This window comes from Phallusia mammillata, chromosome 3 (assembly GCF_965637545.1).
Source record: "Phallusia mammillata chromosome 3, kaPhaMamm4.hap1.1, whole genome shotgun sequence".
Lineage (NCBI taxonomy): Eukaryota > Metazoa > Chordata > Ascidiacea > Phlebobranchia > Ascidiidae > Phallusia > Phallusia mammillata.
In genome coordinates, this window is record NC_137254.1 from 7,236,215 (window position 1) to 7,250,744 (window position 14,530).

General features: G+C 37.5%; 1 pseudogene; it reads left to right on the forward strand.

The window, feature by feature from the left end:
* Positions 1–12,711: 12,711 nt before the first annotated feature.
* LOC145219383 (uncharacterized) lies at positions 12,712–13,968 on the forward strand (annotated as a pseudogene).
* Positions 13,969–14,530: the final 562 nt, after the last annotated feature.

Here is a 14,530-nt window from a genome sequence, read left to right on the forward strand (position 1 = left end):
TTGTATGGTTCCTGTCAGGTGTATCCTTCTTTTTTGAAGTTCCTCCGCCAAGGTAATGCTTGTGTAAAAACGATCTGTATACAGATGATAGCCACTGCCTTGAGACTTTTCCAAAACTTGATCTACAAGGTGTAGGACAATCCTTGTGGTGAATGGCAGTTGCTGATGAGCAAGGCTTTCCGATGTAGGCTTTCCAAAATAGGGTTCAAAGGCAGAGATATAGCCTGTTTCGCTATCAGACAAAACATACACCCTAAGACCCCACTTTGTCGGCTTCTGTGGATTGTATGTCTTGAAGGCGATCCTGCCTTTGAACCCGACAGTACTTTCATCAACTGCTATTTTTTTACCCGGAATAAAGTTTTGTAAACATTTGTCCTGAAGGTTTTTCAAAATATTTTCTACTTTGCTTCTTCTTGTGGTTGGACCAGTTGTTGGTTGTGGAATTTCCAGGTGCCACATCCAATGTATTTGTTCGAATCTGCGCCTTGAGAATACATATAGAAAAAACGGAATATATTCATCCAATTGGCGACTGAAATAAGCATTGATTGATTTTTGTTCAATCAGTCCCATTTTCAAAATAATTCCAAGATATGCTTTCATTTCTGCCAGTGTCACATCTTTCCATTTGTACTACATTGATTTGCTAGAAATTGTTTTGTTTCCAAATTTGATGGCAGCTCGTGCATTGGTAGCAGTTATTATGTGACCCAACATTTCATCTGTTATGAAATTTTGAAAACACTCTAATGCTGTTTGTGGTTCAGTGGCAAACTTACAACCACTGTTGGCTTCAAAAGAATATGGTTGGAAGTTGGAATCATTAGCTTGCCATAGTTTCCATCCCTGAGTATCTGTGCCTTCGTCATCATCCACATCATCATCGTTATCCGAAGACAAAAGTGCATCACTCTCGTTACTTTCATCAATGTAACTTCGGTCCGAATCAGACACAGAAACATCACTTGCTTCCTCTTCTTTATCATCATAACTTGGGACCATAATCATGTCAAGGGCAGCAGCAGCATCATAAGTTCTCTTAGTCATATTGCAACTTTTTAGAAATATTTTCCTGAAAATAACGGATCACAAATAAGTCAAAAATACAATTCTGTCTCATAATGAAGTGCAACAAAGCATGACAACCTATGCATTGACTAAACATCTTGGTAAGCTACAGCTGCTACGACACCAAACCACTGAAAACAGTTTGTGTAAAAGTCTTGTCTTAGCATGTTACTAGTTACTACATACAAATGGTAAAAAATAATACTTCATACGTTTTTCTGCCCTAGCAAGTCACTAATACTTCATTTCTCATGCTACAAGCAACTGCAAATGAAATGCATACAAAAGAATTGTCACTATTGCACAAAGAAAGCGACCAAAAGCCTGCCACAAATCAGGAAAAAAGGGCTGACAACAAGCCAGTCATAACAAAGAACTTCGCTTGTCACGTGACTTTAAACTAATCGATAAGCGTGAAATCGATAATAGACGCTTGGTTCCATAGAAATCAGCGGCTAGCGCATCCGTGGGATGCATTTGGACCGGAAAACGCAGGCGTAGAAAAACTTCATCCTAGGGATGCATATGGATTGTTTTACATAAATCGGTTTTGCATCCGTGGGATGCACAACGAACGCTTAAATTCCAGCGTGCGGCTTACAATCGACGGCGGCTTATAAACGAGGGCGGCTTATAAACGAGGGCGGCTTACAATCGAGTAAATACGGTATATCGACTACTGTACGGTGTAACTAGGCGTATCACAGCATTTAACAAAACGGACTGCGATGTTTTAAGCGTAAAAACCGAAAACCCCTAGCAAAACGAATTTGCTGACTTTTTAAAAATAATTTCCCGGCCGTTGCAATACATTTACCTCTAATTTGCTACAGCGAATAACCTCGATAGGGGTCACGCACAAAAAGGACGGTGTCTTTTAACTCACCTAATTGACTATTTTCGCTAAACAACTAATTTAAGAGTTTAACTGGGCTTAAAACACCATTTTTAGTATTTCGCGCCAAATTCGCTAATTTCTTCTTGACAACGGTAACTCAGGACCTGCCGCTTTACAGTGCTTACCTCATGAAGGCGTGACGACTTTTTGTCTTTGAATCGGCTATTTTTAAGTTTATTAACTTTCGGCCAAAAATAAGATTAAAGTACAAAGCATTTGCTACCATGTATATTGATGCTTGACTCTTGCAACGTTTTTAACTCCTGATCAAAGTAGAAACTGGAATATTGGAAACAATTTATGACCTACTGTTCGAAAAACATCGAACTTTCGCCCTTTTCACTTAATTTGTTTAAAAATACATAAAATTTTCGCCGTTAACGTAATCTGATGTTTTGTATATGCTCAGTCTCACATACCAGCCGACTAACTTCGCAAACGCCAAGATGGGCGCTAGACTTAAGTTAGATTTAACATTAAATGGGTTTCCTCACTATACGATTTTGCATTCAAAGTACAGGGAAAGCACCTACTGCACACATAGAAAACTTGGTGTAGATAATCAATAAATTAATAGTTCAATTAACTTTTCTGTTTGCTCAACGGGTAATGATAAACTCATTCGACGTTTTGACGTATCATCCGTGCGGCTTTACCAAGGTAATGACACACTACACAACACGTACATTTGTTCTTATGGCATCAAACATAAATGGCACGAACGCAGTGATGGCATGTTAATTTTTAAAAAATGTAGCTTAGGGGTGAAAAAGTGACATCTGTTTCACGTTCATCGCTTAAGCTCGCAAGTGAATTTTCCATGACAACATTTTCTCTAATCTAATTGATTCACAACACACTCTAATATTAGCACAACACATACAAATACCATTATATGGTTTCGCTTAAGACAGATGTGTCGATCTGAGCAACACTTTGAACACAAAACTTCGTTTCTTGCGCCTCTGAACCGACTGTTGTTGAACCCGTTATACACACAACTGTTGGTTTGGCTTATCAGTATTGCACAGCCAGGTATTTCTGCATTTCCTGTTTATCACATCGTGCCCACTATTTTGTGCTTCCATGTTATTGTTTAAATTACTGCTTTGGTCACGTGTTCCCTGATGAATGGTTTGGCTAAATGCCATAAAGAAAATATTGGTTTAATCTGAGCTTGTAATAATGATGCGACCAACGTATCAAATATGTATCAGAATAAAGTTGTTGTTTTTTTATTTGCAGAGGCCCCTCCCCGCCTCAACATGTGACGACCGGCCGATAAAACAAATTATCATGTCGTCTCCATCGATAAAAATATTGACAAAAGAAGAAAACAGAAAGGCAGGAACACACAAATGTTACGCCAAATAGTCACATAAAAATGTCTTATAAATTAAAGGGATAATAACTTAATGTTCACATTTAAATTAGGTTGTACAGATAAACACTACAAGCGGAGAGTTAAGACGGTATAGAGTACTTGATAGGGCGGCGTCCCTTGCTACATAAGTCAGCAGGGACGCAGAAAACATTTGATAAATAAGACAATAGTTACAGAATAAAGGAAACATTTCAACATAATGATATGCACAGATATACAATGCAAAAAGGCTGCAAAAACATAAAAACATGAGAATGTGCATAATATATGAGCGACCTAATTTGTTGAAAACAATTGAAGAAACTTAAAAGTAGACACGGCACTAGATGGTGTGCGAGATATATGGCAAATTCAGACTTATTATGACGGAAAACGGGGGCAGGAACTTGGCCGAATGGTCTGGCGCGCCTGACCCACATACAGACATAAATAAAACCCTGATCGGGATTCGTCCCCGGGAGTGTCCTGGGTTCGAACCCCGTGAAAAAAAAAGGACGGAAAACGACGTCTTAAGAAAGTTAAAAACTTGTTTTGTTAACGTGTCACATAGTGTGGTTTCGATTGAAAAGTTAGAAACAAGTCTCATGGTTTTGGTCTCAGACAAGTAAGTTGGGTTTAAAGTTTTTACCTTAACGCAAAATTTGACATTAGCAGTAAAACTTTTAAACAAAACAACGAAAACGTGTTGTTACGTGGAAATCAAAGGGACAACCCCTAGTGACGTAGCTAAACGATAGCATGGCGAACGACAGAAAAAGTAAAAATATAAACACAATAGGTTACAACATCAAATGACACTGGATTACGCAGAACACAAATCATAATTCTGTCACGCACTAAAATAACAACTGATGTTTTATCACCAGTGTTTACGTTCATGTACAACTAAGAAGGTTGCTATGAGTCATTTGCGCAACAAAACATCTCAAATTTGTTCATATTAATTATTATAACACAAGCATAGAATAATTTATTTCCAGGTTAAAATCTGTAGGATTTCTTAATTAGTTTCATAACGTTATAACCACAATAAGTGGTCAGCATAGACGCCGAACTTTATGTCAGGATGTTCAAACGATGTGAATTTGATACTGAATTTGTGACGTCATACAACTTACGTCACGATATTAAAACAACAAAATTACGAGGAACAAAATTCGTCATAATGAGAAACAAACCAACACCCATGTTGTTAACTTAAAAAAAAATTTCCACAACAAAAAAACTGTAAACGAAAAGCACGATGGTAGATTGAATGGTAAAGCAAAATAAAACAATATTAACAGTTATTTATAACGATGACAAAAGATAATTCAAAAATGTGGTTTAAATTTATGATGTCGTTTGAGAAGAACATATTTATTTGTTGTTAAAGTTTTAGTTCCTTAATAAAGCCAAATGCAGTGCACGTTTTGCGACAGTTTATGCATAAAATTTGGGACTTTTACGTTGATGCAAAATACCTTGCACACACTTATGTTCGGCGCCTATGCTTGTCAGTGTTAAGCGCAAATAATAATGTTTGAAACAAACATGACAGTTGATAATCGTCATGAAAAGATACTGACACAGACAGTGGACAATAATGACTTATTCCATCGGACGTTCAGGCAATGACCAATGTAGTCATTGGTGATGAAATAATGTCAATTTGTGTCACTGTCTAAGTATTTATTGTAAGGATTGTTGCACAGATTAAGTTTGTTTAAGATTGTTATGCAAACAAACGTTCAGGATTTTCTACAGATATGGATTTTGCAACTCAACTTTTCCTCGCGACTTTGATCTGATGAGATTCTTCGCTGCTTCTGTGAAGGTATTGCCCCAAACCTTCAACACATTAATTTTGTGGACCGATCGTGCTAATGACTCAGCACTTTCATCTGTCAGATAGTTCCGAGATAGATCAAGAATTTCCATCTAAAACAAAAATAAGTTAAACGCAAGTAACAAGAGTTAATTGTAAATCAAGTATGTTGTAATAAATAAAATAGTATGACGTCATACGACACATTGTTTTCAAACGAAAAACGGATGTCACGTGATATGATGTGTGAATAATATATCTGAGGAAAACCTAGGCAACATAATTAACGCTATACGATAAAATTAACAAGCAAACAACTACTGATGTGTAGATTTGCTCGGGTTGTTTGTAATCACATGAAAATTACCAAATAGATTCAGGTTGCCTTTATATGACCCGTTGACCAATGGAGTACCCTTTTTTAAATTATCTTTTAGAATGCAATAATTTTTGTCAGTAACTAATAAAATCACACCACTTTGTCACACTAACAATCTCAAAGTGAGTTAACTAAGTGCGCATTTTTGGTCTCATAACGTTTTTGTATAACTTGCAAAAGTCACCGTGTAAAAACTAACTTGTAAAAGTTTTTGAGTATTTTTTTGTTCAACAAAACTCTTGCATTAAGTAATACCGACAAACAATTACGCCTCAGGTGCGAAAGGTCAAGATGTTATGACTGAAACACTTGTTGGACCAAGACGTGCTGTAACACTCTTAAATCATTTGCTTGACATTTGACCATAAAGTACTGGTCTGAATGGATTTTGTGTGAATGAATGGTAGCCAAACTATTTTTTGTACGCTTATTAAGTGAAATCAATTGAATAAACAACTGTGACTTAAATCCAAACCGTTCAGCTTTAGTTCATAAATAAAATAGAAAATGGCTCTGATTTGTTTGCGCAAAGTAGAAAATCATATTGGACTTTCAGCAACCAGTAGATAAGATAATCCTGTTTCTTTTTATCAGTAAAATATAAACGAAAACCTGGAGGCGGTGACACTTTTTGTCATGAGTCAACTGTGCTGTGTGAAGTTACGTGTATTGCAAACAAATTGTCCAACCCTGTCCTGAGGTGAGTCTGACTTATTCAGCAAAATGTGATTTTATGTAGAAGGAATGGAACAGAAAAACGCACAGATTGAAACTTGCAGATCGGCACAAACTTTCATGTTTTAGTGTTAAGGAGTTCGAACCCGGGATGCGCCCTGCGCGGACCAATACTTGCCCGAAGTATAAAACATATCGTTAACGTCCCACATGACGTAATTACACAATTTCATTTCCACCTACGTAAAATCAATTGCACTTAACTAACACTTGGGACTCGATGTTGATTATTTAGTTGAAATTATGTTGAGGAACAGACAAAACTGCTTTGTGTAAAATTCTTGGAAGCCAAGCATTTCCGGCAAACAGCACACGTCTTTGCTTACCGGCTTTAGGGACAAACGCTTAGCAGATGCCGTACTGCGCGAAAATTTCCCGAAGGAACAACCAAGCTTCAGAGAAGCTTCGCGTCGAGAAAGTAACGCGGCCGATTTTATTTGTGGCAGCGAAAAATTAATGTTGCCCTGCTAAAACCTGAAGTTAACCCAGTCACTGAAGAGTTGAAACGCTTGGCTGAGAGAATTAAATATTTGCGGCTGGAACTAAACGATTTGAGAAATGAGACCAAACGATTTATCTTTCGTCTGTGCCTTAATTGCAATGGCGAGGATATTTGCAAGAAATGGCAGGCAAGGAAGACAACGTATGGATAGCTTTCAGGGGGACTGGAAGATGTCGTCACATGCACAACAACCGACACCGTTCCAATATCAGGAGCCTGAGGTAAAGCGACAAAATACACTAACTCATAGGATTGACACCAACGAGAGTATACTGTACAAATATGCCAATGTTAACATCAATGACTTTTCTTCGTTGCTTTAATTGATACTAGGGCCACTGTCAGCGTGGTGTCAAGTGCTGCAAGTAAGAAACTGACAAATGTCAAGATGGAGTCGTGCCGAATAATTTGCGCTTTGTTGGTGCCAACGGTAGCCGAATTCGAATAGATGGGCGAATAAATGTTTGTTTTAGCGGTGCTGGTATCAAAACCACTGCATCTATTTATGTGTCGTCGGATGTCGTCGAGGAGTGGCCTTCATCAAACGGTCACGTCGTCAGATACGACAGTCAAGATTTTCTCCAGCGCCCGAATAAATATGCAGCCAAAGAACCGTGTTTTGTTTGAGCTACTTGTATGATTTTGTACACTATGTGAGAGTTTACACATGCCAAATTGAACATGTGGAATAAAATGTATGATTTTGTACACTATGTGAGAGTTTACACATGCCAAATTGAACATGTGGAATAAAATGTATGATTTTGTACACTATGTGAGAGTTTACACATGCCAAATTGAACATGTGGAATAAAACCATTCGAAAAGAAAAACAGTATCCAGATCCTGCCTCACAAAGCTCATATATTTTGATTCCCCATTTGTGTGGTTTATCTGGATTATATGTGCGGAATCTAAATCTTCCTTTGAAAGGACAAGTTGCCACATCCAAGGAAATTGAATGAGTCGGTTTAACTGCTAAATTAAATCTGCCCTGCAGCATGTCAACAACTGGATAGATTTTGTGCAATGGGTCATGGCCATTTTGTCCAGCTGGAATGTATGATAAATTAATATTAGCATGCAAAACATGCAGGATGGCTGAAAACCTATTCCGACCCATGTGTTGTGGACAAAACACTTCAAAAAAGAGATGGCCTTGTTGCCCAATAACTTTGCAATGATGGCTTTTTTACTACACCCATGTGCATCGTGATGCCAAAAAAAGTCTTTAGGTCTGGCACTGTAACTGGGACCCATTCATCTAAAAGCTCTTTCCTGTTGGTTGCTATCACCTGCTCAGCACACAATTTGGTTTGAACTTTGATCAGCTCATAAAAATCCTCACCAATAAACTGATTGAAAACTGACATTGGTGACATATCCTGTGTGTCAATATTGATGCCTGAGTTACCCATGAATATTGTTTCTAGAGGTACATCTGGCCAGCTGGAAGATGTCAAGGTGTTTTGTCTGGAGTCTGCTGCATGACACTGGCTTCTTCAAATTCTTCATCTGTACCCTGTATAATTTGCATGTACGCCTCCTCTGCAGAAAACGTCCTACTTGCCATGTTTTATGCTTTTCAATTTTGCACAATACAAGATTTACTTGATTCAAACTCCAATTTGTCGGACGAGTTAGTGATGACACCATTGTACTCAAACAATCACCAAGCAGCAAACGTTTTCTATGTATTTTCGACGCATTATCTATGACGTCATAATTGTGGTGTACTGGAATTGGAAACGTTCGAGTTTACTACGCGGACGACTCCAACGATCGCTGGACATGCCGTAACGACTTTATTTAAAATATAACGGCGCGTTATTGTTCGTATTCCAACCGAAATATATGAAAACAGGGCAAACATTTTCTTAAATTTGAGGGTTTTTTTTATGACAAAAATGTATTAAAACTTCACTGTAGATTTTTTTCAAGCTGGAAATAGTTCTTTCATCCAAGTACATCACACTGAAGGTATTTCCACGCAAGTGCCGCTAATTATCACGACGTAATTACGATTTCATTTATCGTCTATATATAGACGATCGGATTCTACGGTAGTCGCATAATCGTTTATATATAGATGGTCGGGGTGGAAAGAGTTAACACACATTGTGATGCATGCTTTAATTTGATATTGTTTTGTTGCATCTTTGCCGTTGTGTTACCACGGAGTATCAATGGGGCAGTTATATTTTCGCTTGTTCTGTAGTATGTTATCTGTTACAAATTATATTCTTATTTCCACAACACACTGTAGCGGGGTAAACGTGCTACGTTGTTACTTTCATACAGTTCTTTGGCGTCAAAATTTGCATTCTATGTATATGTTACGTCGCTGTAGCGAATTATAAACGTGCCGTGGACCCACGAGCCTTGAAAGACGGCAGTTGGAGTTAAGCTGAGGTTGTGTCGCGGCTTCATAACTGTCGCTGCTTGTCTTTCATTGCTTTATATTTTACTATTTTAACAAGAGTTTGAATTGGGTACTGTCAGCCCGTTATTGCAGCAGAACCAAGACATTTTTAACAAATTTGTCGTTCAACTGGTGTTATGCTAAACATAATACTAGTTGTTGTTTCAAGAACTTATATTTGCTGACGTTTCGCCCACCAGAACGGTAGGGCTTCTTCAGAGCAATGAACGAATAATACAGCGGGCACAGAGACGAAAATGTACAAAAACAGCGGGATACGATGCAAAATAATTGCATTAGGACAAAGGCATTCCGTTATCAACATATCAACATAAAATTGTCTTTTCTGTTGCGTCACTTATCCCCACCAAACATATTTCATTTTTATTATGTTTTTTAGTTTACTGAAGTTACGCTACAATTGTTTTGATGCCAAATTCTGCTTTAAAGCGTTTTGCGTTTATGTTAATATTAATTAACATCACAATAAATTTTCATTGGGGACAGAACTGATGGGTCTTCTACCTTTTTTGTGTTGTGTGAAATTTTACTTTTGATTAGTGAGACCACATTAACTTTACAGTTGATTTAATTACGACGACAGATTTTATTGCTGTCGCAACAAAGGTATATTAGAGTGACAATCATCACATTTAATATTTAAAATTCTTTCGCACCCAAAGCAACTATTTTAAACCGTCGATTGTCAATATAAAAATACCTGTAAAGAACAATTACATACTTATAAAATGCAATTTTTCTTAAATAAAATGAGGTTGAAATAAACCGGTTGCAACGTTTGTAATTATATAAAATCGTGTATATTACTAAGATCGAAATTCAACAACTTTTACCGGCTTTGTTAGCTTTTTCACTCCATCGCAGAGTTTCTCGACACCTCCACTTTCGATCGAACATCTCTTCAGTTTAAGATGTTCCATGTTGTGAAGACAAGGACCCAGCGAAGCTGCTCCCGTGTTGCCGATCTTGTTGCGGGAGAGGTCGAGTCTCTTCAGCTGATTTGATGCAACAAATATTATCACATTTAATACAATATATTATCACAATTATCGTAGTAACGAATGCTAGTAAATCAAAATAGACAAACCAACACAACTCCCGATTACGCCTTGTTATAAATGCCACGACTTTTCATTGACGGATTTAATTAAAACCTGCAATCAGATTTGTGTTTTTTCTGATGCTTGTATTTGACCAAACATTGCTTATTTCGTTGGCGAATATTGTTGTATTTTGTTTTCATTTTGCAAACCCGCCGAAATCGTTGCTCTTAAGAAAATACGCCTGAGGCGAGCGTTCGCTGTTTATATATATATACTAGTGGTACGTCAGGGTTTTTCAGGTGGTACGCGAGTAGCTTTCTGCTATACTTAATTCAAGCCACATCAAGAATTGCTGCTCAACTGACCCAATTGATCAGCCCTGTTTTTTTGCAGAAGCTTTGTCCAAGACGTTTGTTTAGAAATAGCTATCATGTAGGTTCTATAAATCAGCTAGTGTAGTCAAGAAGAACTCTTGGTCTACCTATTAAAGCAGGATTTAGGTGGTACGCAAACAGTATAAGTATAAGAACCACTGCAATACACGGACAAAAAAGTCTGATGCATATGGCTATTAATACAGCGGGCACAGAGACGAAAATGTACAAAAACAGCGGGATACGATGCAAAATAATTACATTAGGACAAAGGCATTCCGTTACCAACATATCAACATCACATTGTCTTTTCTATTGCGTCACTTATCCCCACCAAACATATTTCATTTTTATTATGTTTTTTAATTTACTGAAGTTACGCTACAATTGTTTTGATGCCAAATTCTGCTTTGAAGCGTTTTGCGTTTATGTTAATATTAATTAACATCACAATAAATTTTCAATGGGGACAGAACTGATGGGTCTTCTACCTTTTTTGTGTTGTGTGAAATTTTACTGTTGATTATTGCGTCCACAATAACTTTAAAGTTGATTTAATTACGACGACAGATTTTAATGCTGTCGCAACAAAGGTATATTAGAGTGACAATCATCACATTCAATATCTAAAAATCTTTCGCACCCAAAGCAACTATTTTAAACCGTCGATTGTCAGTAAAAAAATACCTGTAAAGAACAATTACATACTTATAAAATGCAATTTTTCTTAAATAAAATGAGGTTGAAATAAACCGGTTGCAACGTTTGTAATTATATAAAATCGTGTATGTTACTAAGATCGAAATTCAACAACTTTTACCGGCTTTGTTAGCTTTTTCACTCCATCGCAGAGTTTCTCGACACCTCCACTTTCGATCGAACATCTCTTCAGTTTAAGATGTTCCATGTTGTGAAGACAAGGACCCAGCGAAGCTGCTCCCGTGTTGCCGATCTTGTTGCGGGAGAGGTCGAGTCTCTTCAGCTGATTTGATGCAACAAATATTATCACATTTAATACAATATATTATCACAATTATCGTAGTAACGAATGCTAGTAAATCAAAATAGACAAACCAACACAACTCCCGATTACGCCTTGTTATAAATGCTACGACTTTTCATTGACGGATTTAATTAAAACCTGCAATCAGATTTGTGTTTTTTCTGACGCTTGTGTTTTGACAAACATTGCTTATTTCGTTGGCGAATATTGTTGTATTTTTTTTTTCATTTTGCAAACCCGCCGAAATCGTTGCTCTTAAGAAAATACGCCTGAGGCGAGCGTTCGCTGTTTATATATATATATATATACTAGTGGTAAGTCAGGGTTTTTCAGGTGGTACGCGAGTAGCTTTCTGCTATACTTAATTCAAGCCACATCAAGAATTGCTGCTCAACTGACCCAATTAATCAGCCCTGTTTTTTGCAGAAGCTTTGTCCAGGACGTTTGTTAGGAATCGCTAACATGTAGGTTCTATAAATCAGCTAGTGTAATCAAGAAGAACTCTTGGTCTACCTATTAAAACAGGATTTAGGTGGCACGCAAACAGTATAAGTTTAAGAACCACTGCAATACACGGACAAAAAGTCTGATGCATATGGCTATTAGACTTGTAATATCCTTTTCAGTGCCACAAAATCTGTTTAAGGCAGTTTGAAAATCCAAATACTTGGCAAAGGATTTTTAATTACGTAACGGCCGCTAGTACGTATATTTTTGTAAACATGTAAACACGCGAGTTTGACACGCCTGATATAAGCTACACTATCGCCTTGTACGGATTTTTTTATTAGAAATTATAACATTAAGTTGGAAATAATGTCACAATTGTAGTGAAGTTGAGCAAATAACTTAATGTCGTCATTAAAATTGTTTTACTAGGGCAAGAATTTTTGATCTCTGTGTTTCGGGTTCAAGATTTGTTATCAAACATTTGAAGAAACCCTTTCTTTCTTTTTACATATATGACATGACTCAGATTTGCGGATCAAGCTAAAGTAGGAAAGATATCTGCGCTGCTCGTCTTTTATCGTTTTTACTGTTTTAATATTTTAATACAAGTTTAAATTGGATAATGACAGCCCGTTATTGCAGCAAAACTAAGAAGAGGTGTAACAGAAATATTTGCAAGCACTCCAGGACCGCTGTTGTCAAGATAATAATTTTCGTTTACATCCCCCAAAATATGAGGCAAGAAGTTGCATTGGACCTTTTATTAATAAGTTTGAATCCTTGAAAGCGTGAAGGCAAGCGAATCTGCGAAAAGGCCGCATTTTCGTTGGCACTTCCGTCTCCTCTTTTAAATTTAACATCCTAGAGACTGAAAAAGAAACGAGCCACCGACGTAGCCGCAGGCAATTATTTGCAGAGTAACGCAAGATTAAAACCGGCGAAACGCACTCAAACATTGGACGAAACCAACCGAGATTTCGTATCAGCTCCTGTAACCCTTGTAAGTAAAGCATTTCCAGAAGACAGGTTCACTTAACTGTTTACCGCCCTGTTGGTCAAACGCTTTGTAGATAGCTTACTGCGCGAAAATTGTTCGATGGAAGAACCAAGCTTCAGAGAAGTGCGCGTCGACCAATTGATCTAGGCTGGTTTATTGATGGCAGCGAAAAGCCGCGTGAAGTTAATGTTGCCCTGCTAAAACCTGAAATTAACCTAGTCACTGAAGAGTTGAAATGCTTGGCAGAGGAAACGGCTGGAACTAAACGATTTGAAAAATTGGAGGAATCTATTTTCCTCTCGTCTGTGCTTTAATTGCAATGGCGAGGGTCATTTTGCAAGAAACTGCAGGCAAGGAAGACCCCGTATGGATAGATTTCAGGGGGACTGGAAGATGGGGTCGCATGTACAACAACCGACACCGTTCCAATATCAGGAGCCTGGGGTAAAGCGCCAAAATACAATAACTCATAGGATAAACACCAACGAGAGCATGCTGTATAAGTATACCAATGTTAACATCAATGGCATATCTGTGTTTGCTTTAATTGTTACTGGGGCCACTGTCAGTCTAGTGTCAAGTGCTGTAAGTAAGAAACAAACGAAAACGTCGTGCAGAAGTAACTGTCGCTTTGTCCTTGTCAACGGTAGCCACAGTCAAATGGCAGGACTAATAAATGTCTGTTTTTGCGTCTCTGGTATCAAAGCCACTGCTTTTGTTTATGTGCCGTCGGATGTCGCCGAGAAGTACATTTTAGGCACCACTGTGTGGTAAATTACAAGCTATTCGGAAATGATGAGACAGTGTCCTTGTTAGTCCGTTTAATTGCATACATATTGTGAATCCTAAACCGTAGCTAATCATGTGTTCAAAAAATCGACCGGTTAAACGCACACCTTTTGATCGCATAATCCTGTTAATCGTAAAAGAAAGCTTTGCATATTGATTATGCGATTAACTCGAGTCGTCTGTGCAGCATATGTCATAACGACCAAGGATTTAAGATTCTTAAATAGCTGACTAGTTTTCGCTGCAAAGACAGTGAATATATACTGTTAGCCAGTGTGTCAGTGTTTACATTTGTCAATCCAGTAGAAAAACGTGAATACTGCTTTGTACAGATTTAAATATGTGAGTTAGGAAAAATTACATTTACATTTTCATGGTGTGTCACGTACCACCCATTTTTACATACAAAAGCGGTCTGTTACTCAATAATACTAGTAACATTTGGTTACCACCGTGTGACTTGCATCGTTTTTCCAATAAATCAGTCCATACTATCAACGTTTTTTATGATCATGTTTATATTATGCGACACATTTATTTTGCGTTGGCGCATTTTGTGATTTTGCTTTGGCTCATACAGTTTACCGTTTCTCAAACCAACAGTTGTCTTTGCTGTTAAGAAACAAAATTCACACAACATATATTTCAACAACTT